This window comes from Pagrus major, chromosome 22 (assembly GCF_040436345.1).
Source record: "Pagrus major chromosome 22, Pma_NU_1.0".
Lineage (NCBI taxonomy): Eukaryota > Metazoa > Chordata > Actinopteri > Spariformes > Sparidae > Pagrus > Pagrus major.
The window spans coordinates 5,354,403-5,365,195 of NC_133236.1; positions in this window are offsets into that span (position 1 = coordinate 5,354,403).

A 10,793-nucleotide genomic window follows, 5' to 3' on the forward strand; every position below is an offset into this window, starting at 1 on the left:
GTCAGTGCGATACTAGTGTTGGATTGATCAAAGACTCGCAGAGACATATGACCCTGTTAAATCCAACTCATTACTGCTCATTACCTCTAATGTACCTGAGGATGACTGGTTGGGAACAGAAGCAACTGGCTCAATTCAAAAGCAGTGCATGCTTAAGTCAGTACAGAGTGTCAAGTTGAAGGTAAACTCATTCATTATTAATATCCTTCACTAAATCAATATTTTGCAGATGCTATGCACTGCAGTTCTCAGCGCTTTAAGAAAACCATTTTTAACAGTATTTAAAATAACGCAACAGTTGCTGCAGTGTTTGTAGATTAGGCCCGTAAAGTCTACCTACTTTGGTCTGCTGTTTCACAGAAACCTTTACCGACAGCCCTTTGTTGCACTGCTGGGCAGTAACAATTACACCTCCACTCTTAATATGCCATCCTAAAATGGGCAGAATCAATGTGAAAAAATGCAAATAAATAAATAAGTTCATTGGAATAAAATCCCCCCAAGGCTTATAAATAGAAGCACAGCAGTTTCACAGTGCAGGGTCCACAGAAAATGATTAAGGTAAAGCTCCTTAAAATGCCAAACTGACTTGTGCCTGTGCAGTTAAGGTGTGGGACACTCCATGTCACTACAATACACCACCTTGAGAATGCAGCAGCAGTCTGAGGACACAAGTGTTTTTAAAAGCTGCTGTACAGTTTACATGACAATGAAAAGCCAAACCAAATACAAAGTTTACCCATTTCAAATGTCCACCACCATTTGAACAGAAACTATTACCAGCTTTGTATCACCACAATGTTGGCCACCCATCAGTGGGAGTGTTTATTGGTCTCGTACTGCGCAATGCATTCTGGGTGTTGCAGGTTTTATACTTTTTTTTTTTTTACCAAAAGGGAATACCACATCCCTTTCCCTTTGTTTTCTCTGGTCATGTAGCACCAATTTCAAATATATTAATGTCTGTCTACCGCAGAGATGGCACAGTTTTATCCAAGGGCCATCTTTCCAGCGGTGAAACACTTCTATTAGACCTAATGGCAATCAAAGCAAACTGAGGAAACCTATTAGGTTGAACATAAATCACTGTATAAAGTATTGTTAGCTCTGATAACTGTAAAAAATAACTTATTTTACAGTAGGTTATAGGGATGTCCCGATCAGGTTTTTTTTACCCCGATCCGAGTCATTTAATATTTAGTATCTGCCGATACCAAGTCCCGATCCGATACTTAGCCCTAACATAATATTTTAATATTTTCTTAGATAATACAGCTGCATTAAGAAAAAAATCACCTGCATCCAAGCTGTTCTTAATAGCTTTTCTTATTTTGTTGAAACAAAGTAAATACTTTCATATGGCTCTTTCTTATTCTGCATATCCTATTGCAACATTGGTTTTCATTAGTTGTTTTTTTTCTTTTTTTATTTAACAAAAACAACAAGTAAACAAAGTCAGTAACTAAACCCTGATCCCCTACCACAGAGGTGGGCTGGTTATCCAGAGCGATGAATTTAATAACCTTCCCTTTAATATTTGTGGCCATGTCGCTGACTCGAGGATATTTCTCTTTCCTTTTGAAAGTATCCACGAGTGTTTGTTGCTTCGGTGCCTTTGCCTGTATTGCTTAAGTGAACTCATGTTTTTGTTTATGTGCCGTATCAAATTTGTAGCACCTATTTTGTTACCAGCTCGCAAAAGGGTCGTATTGCAGATGTTACGTGTTGCTGTTGGACTGCTTTCGCTTTCTAATTTGAAATATTTCCACACTGCAGACATTTTATCCACAGGTTCTCCAGACTAACGTTACGAGCACGACTGCATTCTGCCACAAATTGTGCTCCGTTGACGACAGCTGATGTAAAAATAATCGGGCTTGGGTCCACGTTCAAAATTGCCGATCCCGATCAGTGAAAAAATGCCCATATCGGCCCCGATCAGGTTGGCTTGTTAAGTTATTTAGTATAATTCATTCACAGTGAAATCAGATGCCATGTGTGCTTGGTCTTTAATAACTCCACCTGTTGTATTTGGCAGAGCATGGCTGGCCAAATCATTAGCCAACTGGCTGACCGTTCCTGCCCCGGCTGGTTTGGGCTGTGTTACTATGTTTTTCCTTTCAAAGTTTCAAATCTATCCCCATTTAAAACACTGACAGAAATACTGGCATGCAAAGCAGTCTGAAAGGAATGAGATTCATATTATGAAATGCGAATTGGATTTCCCCCTGACAACCATGTGCTGCCTTCTCTCACAACCAGACCTCAGAGCAACTCAGCCCAACTGAACTGACCTTTACAGCACAGACACTAAAATGGTATAGCCTTAACAGGCTGACAGTCTCCAAAAATATAGCCCATTCCCATACTACATGACAAGGTATAGGGTAAAGGACACTCAAACTGCATTTACATTTTAGAAGGAAAAAAAGCATTCAGTGTGGCCATCTGGTGTAATGCCGTGTGAGAACACTCCATGTTTCCTCTAACAGGATACTCAACAGTAAGCCCAAAGGCTACTCCAACCTCAGTAGTATACACTTAATAGCTTGCTGCAATAGACAATACTTAGGAATGTTCAATACAAAGAAACATGGCTCACAGCAAGCAATTTGCTTCTGCACCAGTTGGCCGAGGCCCATTTCACTTGAGCTGTGCCCTTCTATTGCAACAGTGTACAGAACAGGCAACACATTTATTACTCACATCCAATGTTATCACAAGTAGGACTGTCATGAAAATTACTTTTTGTTGGACAGTTTATTGTCCTGGGAATAACTGTGATCAATGATCATTTTATGACACTGATGTAATGATGATATAAAAGCTAAATAATGAAGGCACATCTTTCAAAAAGCATCTGACTCTGAATTCTTAGGTTGCCGATGTGCAGCCGCTTGTTGTTCTTTGGCCAGCTGTTCCTCTCTGCCTCCGCATCCTCCTTTCAACGAGCTCCTCATCCGTGTACTCTGGCTCAAAACAGTAAGGACGTCCATCATAAACAAAGTCATTGTCCACCACCTCAGAATCGGAAAAATATTCAGCCATGTTGCAAAATACTAGCAGTAGCAAACTACTGTTGTGGGTGTGCGCTGCGCTCAGAGATGACATCATCCAGGTCAGAGGTTAGTAGGTCAACCTACAGACCCCGGATGTTGATAACAGGCAACCCTGGACTCAGAGGGGAATAGCAGTAGTGTACCATGACAAAATATCGGTGAAAAGAACTAGTTTCGCGGCAGATAATGCGTTATATAGAGGCTGCGCTTCGGTGCCCCAATCACTCTCATTATATGGATATACGCTGTGCTCCACTGGATCTAATTTCGTCAGAACGACTCCAAATGACACCAAAGTTATCTGGGTGAGTAAATGATCGTATTTTATGCTAGAAATAAGGTCCAGGTTGTAAAAAACGGCAATTCCCCTTTAATATTTGCACATTGGAACTGGAATGTAAAAAATATATATAGATTATCTTAAATAAATAAATAAAATAAAAATAACAGCAACTGAACCAAAACAATAAATAAAACGGGGAAGAAATGCTTGGTGCTGCACGAAAGTCTTGGACTACATTCACATCAACTCAGGTGGAGCTGCGAAAACGCAGGTCTTCCCATTCTTTTAAATGAGTATTCCAATTTGGCTGCAAAAAAAAAAAAAAAAAAAAAAAAAAAAAAAAAAATTGAAACTGACTCAACTTTTGGAGAAACACAGCCTTTGTGGTGGCCAGTCTCATAAACTGGTGATCAGACTCGCAGCATGAATGACTGAAACCACAGTGGACTGTAACGTCATGTGTATTCACTCAGTTAGGCATTATAAACCAGTTTAAAACATTATTTTTTAACTATCTGTTAATGCCTACGATCACTGTAGGATCGGCATGCTTAGCCTTCTCTGGCAGAGGCATGACTGGAGATCATAAGCAGAGTGGAAAACCCTGCTGGTTATTCAGACATCATGTTAGCTAAAACATTGGTGAGATTCTTCTGTAAACAAACACGCATGTAAAAAATCTGCAATATTGAGGTCAACAAAAGTTGTAATATATATGTATATATGACAAGTGGATGAACATATTAATCGTGACAGGCCTAATCACAACATCTTAGTCTCTTAAATTTAATCAATGCTTCATCAGTTCAAGTGGGTTAATGTTCATTTATTTTACTCATGCTCATCTCTGACTCAGGTCTTTTCTCCAACCACACAAGGAAAAAAACAAAACAACAGAAATCAGGCTCCCTGTGTGTACGGTGATGAGCATCACAAATCACACAAGGAGGTCAGGGAGGCCCTGGTTGCCTGGCAACACAGGGACAATAATTATACATTACATGAGGTAGTCTGAGCAGAGCTGCATCAGTGCTTTCATCCCCACACCCTAGTCTTGTGTGTAAATAGTGGAAAATAAAAGAGCTGCTGTTTGATGGTGACAGAACAGGTGGTGCATGGGAAGACCTGCAGCTGCACTGGACCGACTGCAGACTGATGACAGTGCTTTATAAAATGGTATCTGGGTGGTTCAAGGCAACCCACAAATTTTTACTGTCCTCATCAGAAAACCAGACTAATGCCAATTAACGTAATAGCAATGTGTGAGCAAACAACAGAATATTAAAATGAACCAGAGAAATAATGAAGTGTCTTTTTATTGTCCTTGACAGAAAGATACAGAAATCAGTCTCATGTTGTATCAGCCGAGATGCCTTTAATAGTAATGGTATCTTCAGACCAAACGCGACGTGAATTATTTGCACGACTACATTACACACAAAGTCAAACATAAGATGCTCCGGGTGGCGCAAATAAAGCGAAAAATTGTGACAAGCGCGCAATCATGTGAGTTGAAAATATTGAACTCAAGCGAAATTTTCGTGCAACACTGTCTCGTGAAAGCCTATCGGCGTTGATATTCCATTGACGTCATGACATTCACCCCGCTGATGTCCGGACACTGAACATGAACAACAAAAGGAGGAGAGGATAATCATCAGTAATTATGGCCATTTGTAGACACCCAGAGCTGTACAGTAACACATCTACTCGTACCAAGACAGGACAAATAATGAACTGCCGCGAAGGAAAGTGAGCGAGAAAGACTACCTGGTAAGTTTTGGAAATATGTCTCAGCACAGCATAGCCCTGATCGATCCGAACTCCATTCAGGGAACAAGCATTTTAAAAGTTGTTTGCTTGTCGTCTGGCCGACAGACCTGACAAAGCATGAATTCAGGCTTTATACAAGGTGACATTATGATGTTGTTATTTTGGCATCCTTTTGATCCATTTATTGCATCAAATCACAGAAATCTCTTTGTGTTGGGTTCATACCGATGTAGTAAGACAGATTAATTCAGTCCATGCCTACTTGCTGGTCACAGTTACTATTTATTGATTTTAAAACATCAACTGAGAAACTGCCCCTCACCACAGACAGATGGACAGGCACTCAGCAGCTGAGAACTGGGCGCCGGTCAGCCTCAGGTAGCGCTGGAAGCTGCAGTCAGCTGCAGTCTACCGACGCAGCTCCAGACGCTGAAATTCACCGAGCTGGGTGCCGCGCGTTTGGGGTTATTTTTATTTGCGTTGCACGAGTAGACACCATTAACAATGAATAACCCCCAATCAAACTTGCTCCAGTTAAGCATTGCAAATATTTTCTTCGCATTTTGTCTGAACTCAGCGAGACTGCAGACTCATCCAATTTCAGAGTTTTACAAGGTCAGCTTGATAAAACTGTTGGTTTTTTTTCCAAAATGTCTTTCATACTGTTTATTTACACTTATTTAGATATCACATATTAAAGCTCTGCGTTGCCCAATTATAGTCAGAAAGAGGGACACATAACATTGGCAGTTCTCACCAACTGTCAAGTACCAGTGGGTGTTTTCAGTCCTCCAACCAATCTAGAAAACCTGCATGGACAAGCGAAGGTTAGATTTATATTTTATCAGAACTGTTTTCAAACAGTACTTTTCAGTTTTACAAAAGAATATCCCTCAAAGATGAAAACTAAGTGGTTGTATTGGCAAATATAAAATGTTTCCCGGGCCACCTCCTACGCAGTGGATGAGCCAGCCAGTAGGTTGTAAACAATGATGACACATTTCAGAATGAAAAAATGTGTCCTGGCATGATTTTTCCATTTCAAGCAATTAGAGGCATTTTTTCAGTAACAGTAGGATGAAAATATACCGTAATATTTTTAGCCAAGATACATATAAAATAAGGAGTTTTGTTTTAAACGACATTTTGACCTGAGCCTTGTTGGTTTTTAAAACAACTGACTTGTCAGAATGAAACAAATCCTATGGTTTGAGCCCCACGTATTTTACCAACTACAATTAATGCATGTGAATGCACCCTGCATGTTTCCTCACAGGCACACCTCTGGTTTACGGTCACCATCTTTGGATTTTGTGCACCCATGGGACCCAGCTCTGCTTGTATCTCAGCAACCAAAAAGGCCAATGATTTGAGTAATCATTAACCTTCAGCTGAACCCTGGCCTGCTCTGCTCTTTGAAATACCAACCAACACCACAGACTGTGAGACACGAGGTATAAGATCTGGCATCACAATTTGTTTTCATATGCAGCAAAGATATAGAGCTTCTGACAAGTGTCGCCACCACTGATTAATGTGCCATCATCAGTTCTAAAGGCAGTGTTGGGAATCAACAAAATGCATGGGCTGTTGCATTGGAGACTGATAATACTGAACAAAACGTGACAAACACTGTTAGTGTTATCACGTGTTGTGTTAACAATTGTTTCAAAAGACTAAGAGGAGAACAGCGTCGGTTTGAAGCCTGTGTGTAATCATTAGCCTGCAGAGGATCTGATACTTGCTCATAGCAGATAACTGGTAGGTCAGTTTAGCCATCTCAAGATGATCTGAGAAAATTCACACAAACCACATTGAGGCCAGGGGAAATGGATACCCTGTCAGTACCAGCATCAGTACATTTGGTCATCCAAATATGGTGTAAAATTAACTGACTTTTGTTGACATCCATAAGGTTCAAATGAAACCATGCTCCCTGAAATGGATACCTCACTTAAACTACCAAGTTTCAATTCATGGATGGGAAAATAGCAGTCAATAATGTCCCGAATGGAACAAGACAAGTCGGGGGACAGGATTGTTTGAGACGTTTCAAACCATGTTCCATCCAACTTTCTCTGATGATCTCTCACTATATGGGCCATGGAGATGTGATTGTACTAAAGTCAGTGCAGTCTTTAGAGTGAGGTAGTGGGAAAGGCTTCAAAAGGAGCACTTGCTTGCTAACTGTCCTACCTCACCAAAACAGTAAATACACAGTGTTCATTCTATTCATGTTTTCCATGAACTGACAAGCAGGAATCAAATTGCAGAAATATGTTTCTGACAACCAATTAATTCTATTGATTCTCCATATACTTCATTATATTGATGCATAAAAAGTAAAATACAATGTTGCCATAAAGCAAATGGATTTACAAGATTACCTGCACTGTAACCAGACAAAAGGGATCATTACAGTGGTATAAGCAATGCTGAAAAATCTCCTACTGGTAACAGACGTTCTGTCATCTCATAGTATCCAAAAACTAGTGCCATATTTTGATGACTACTGGTGCTTATCCTAATGCAGCAGCCTGAAATATTGGTGTGTTTACAGTGTTGATACTTATTAATAAACCCTACAAGAGTATTGTTGTGCACTCTTTCAACATGGTTAGTGTACTTCATGTGCAGTTACGCTGCAATCATTATTTCTTAGACAAACCACTCAGTCAGGCTTATTAAAAGGGGCACTATGTAGTTTTGGAGAAGACACTCAAACTCAGAATTGCAATATTTACAATATTGAGATAATAATATATTCCAAAATATATATTTTCCATAAATGAATAAACAAGCTGTTCTCAGAGGGAAATAAGGTCCCAGAACACTGTTTGAAGCTAGAAAGGTGGCAGGGTCCGCCACATATAAACAAAGTAAAACAGGATGAAAGTGTGTTGTTCTTTAAGGTCAGTTTGTTTATTCAGTCAGGAAAACAAAGAACGTTTGAGTTTTTAAAATGCCTTAACAAACTAAAACATTCACTGAAGATATTTCTCTTCTGGTGAAAATGTCTTCCCCAAAACTTCACAGTGCTCCTGAAGAGTCATCAGGTCTCAGGATGGTAAATACTGGCTGACCGGGGAAAGGCTGAGGGCTCGTCCGCTCAACCCGAATGTCTGTTTAGCAAAAAGGTCAAGCGTCAACCCCAAAATGAGTCACGAGCACGATACTCTAACGTCGTGTGCGCTGATAATTAACTGTGTATAGTTTCAAAACGAAAGCGTCTCCCGACATGCAGTGAACACAGACAGACAGACAGACAGACAGACAGGCTACCAATTTGGCTAATTAGTCCTCACGCGCTACGACGAGTCATTCATTTCAGGTGCCGGCTGAAGGAGCTAGCCAAACCGGCTTACGTCTGCTAATGTGGCTGAACAGCGTGTTGCAGTGAACGTAACAGGGCGACACACTACTAACTGTTCTGTACCAATATATCTGCATTATTGATCACAGCATAAAGAAGCGGCAGCCTGAAAGAACCGGCACATAAACCTGTCTGATACTTCACTCTGCACCCGCATGGTCCTGTTGGCCGATCAGACAAACTTTATTCTGCTACCGCGAGCACCAACGTCTAACTTACACCCTCACTGACAACGACACGCATACAACACGTTATCTTTACACATGGACACAGTCTGAGTTCAGTACCTGGCTGAGAGTCTTACCTTCGATCACTGCCTGCTGCCACAGTACTACTGAAGCCGCGGTGCATCCCTCCAGCAGCGTGTGTCCGCGAGGTCAGCTCACAGACCGCCCACTCTCCTTGACGTTACATCGGGTGCTGCGTTCACGTGTTGCTCGTAAAGTAGTAATTTACACACACTGCCGGAAAAACGTGTTTGGGGCGCTCTTAAATATAGCTTTGTCACAGCTGCGTCTTTTGAATCATTTTATTTTAAAATACTTACATAGTCCCTCCAATAAATGCAGTCAGTATTGGTGATTTTGTTTAAACCCTGCCATGCGAGACTAAAACAAGTGAGTCACTGTACAGTATGTTGCACTGCTGTTGTAATTACATATGTTTTGCCATTATTTGAGACATTTGTCACTTTTTTTGTCCTTATAATTTCGACCTTTCGGACACGACAAAGACAACACAGGATGTGCTTCGGTAGTCTGAAATAAATGTAAGTGGTTTGGGAGCACAAGTTTTCATTAGAAACAGAATGAATCGGTGTTAAATTCTTAGGAAACTGAAGGTGACACAAAAGCCTAGTAACCGTTTATGTGTCGAAATGACTCCAGCAACGCCAAAGATTGGTCTGTGTAGTGAAACAGGATGACATCAAGAGGAAAAGGACCTGGCTCTCCGTTAATCATGACGCCAGCCTGTAACCTCTACTGCGCTGTAGGCAGGGAAAATCGTCATCATGGTAATTAATCACCATGGCAATGGCCACTGATTGATTTTATAGCTGTGATTATACAGAATGCTTCACTCACCCCACATAACACAAACACACTGACGTCTGTTCCTACCTGTTCTTTTCAACGTCGCCAGCAAATGTGAGTACATTCTGACAGGAATATCCTCCATCTGGCCCCTGACACACATTCACACGCTCGTCTTTAGGGGAAACATCAATGACATTCACGAGGCGCTGCCGACGCCATCCTCCATCTCTCCCAGTGCGCAGTCGTGTCAGCGCAGCTGCATATAGGTGCCACATCTCTTCCCCCTCCTCCGGCTGGTGACTCATGATGTGTCACATTGGATTAATAGTGACACACGGGTAACACCACAGGAATGAGGCTGTATAAACATTACCATTTGCTTCTACTTATCCCTTAAATGACTATTATTATTATTATTAATAAAATTAATAATTTGGGTGGTTTCTCCTGAACAACTGCAAGAAATGTGTCAAAGAAAAACATGTCTTCACAAAGTTCAGTGATTAGTGATTCAGTGAACGCTGTTGTTTGATCAACATACAAACTGAAGCCTAGACAGGTGTGTATCACTCTCCCACTGTCTGTGACAGTGAGAACCACTGGCACTGGCATGTATCATCCAGTTACAGCGTGAGAGTGCAGCTATTGGCAAAGGACTCCATGAAGAGCAGAGGCTATCTTTAGACTGCAGCTGAATTTCATCCATCATCATTTTCTGTATTTTGATTAAATCTCAGATGGGGGGCTAAATCTATGGTTGCCACAGTACCTTACAGTCAACACACACGCAGTGATGTGGCTCTTCTGAGAACTGAATGAGCTCCACACATGGGCCATCAATATCAACTCCTTACACACAGCCGTATTTTACATATACAGAAACTATGACAAAGGTGAAGAGTTGTTCCCATCAACCAGGTACTATCTGAACTAGATCCTGGTGTCGGTAGTTATTTTCTACTGTGTTGCTGTTAATTATCAAGCACATTTACCTCAATTTATTGAGTTTCATACAGATCTTTATCTGAAAAATCCCTCCTACCAGAAAAAACGCTGGAGACCAACAGTATCTATATATCTGGATTAACCTGCACAATACTAGTTGCAGGTGCCTCTGCTAACCAAACTGCCATCTTCACAGTAGAGTATCTGCATGTTTCCAGTGGAACAGCGCGGCTACAACATAAAGAAACTACCCAATGAAATTATTTTAAAATCACCAGACTTGCTCTCATTTTGTGTCAAACATTAGATGTCATTGCAAAAAG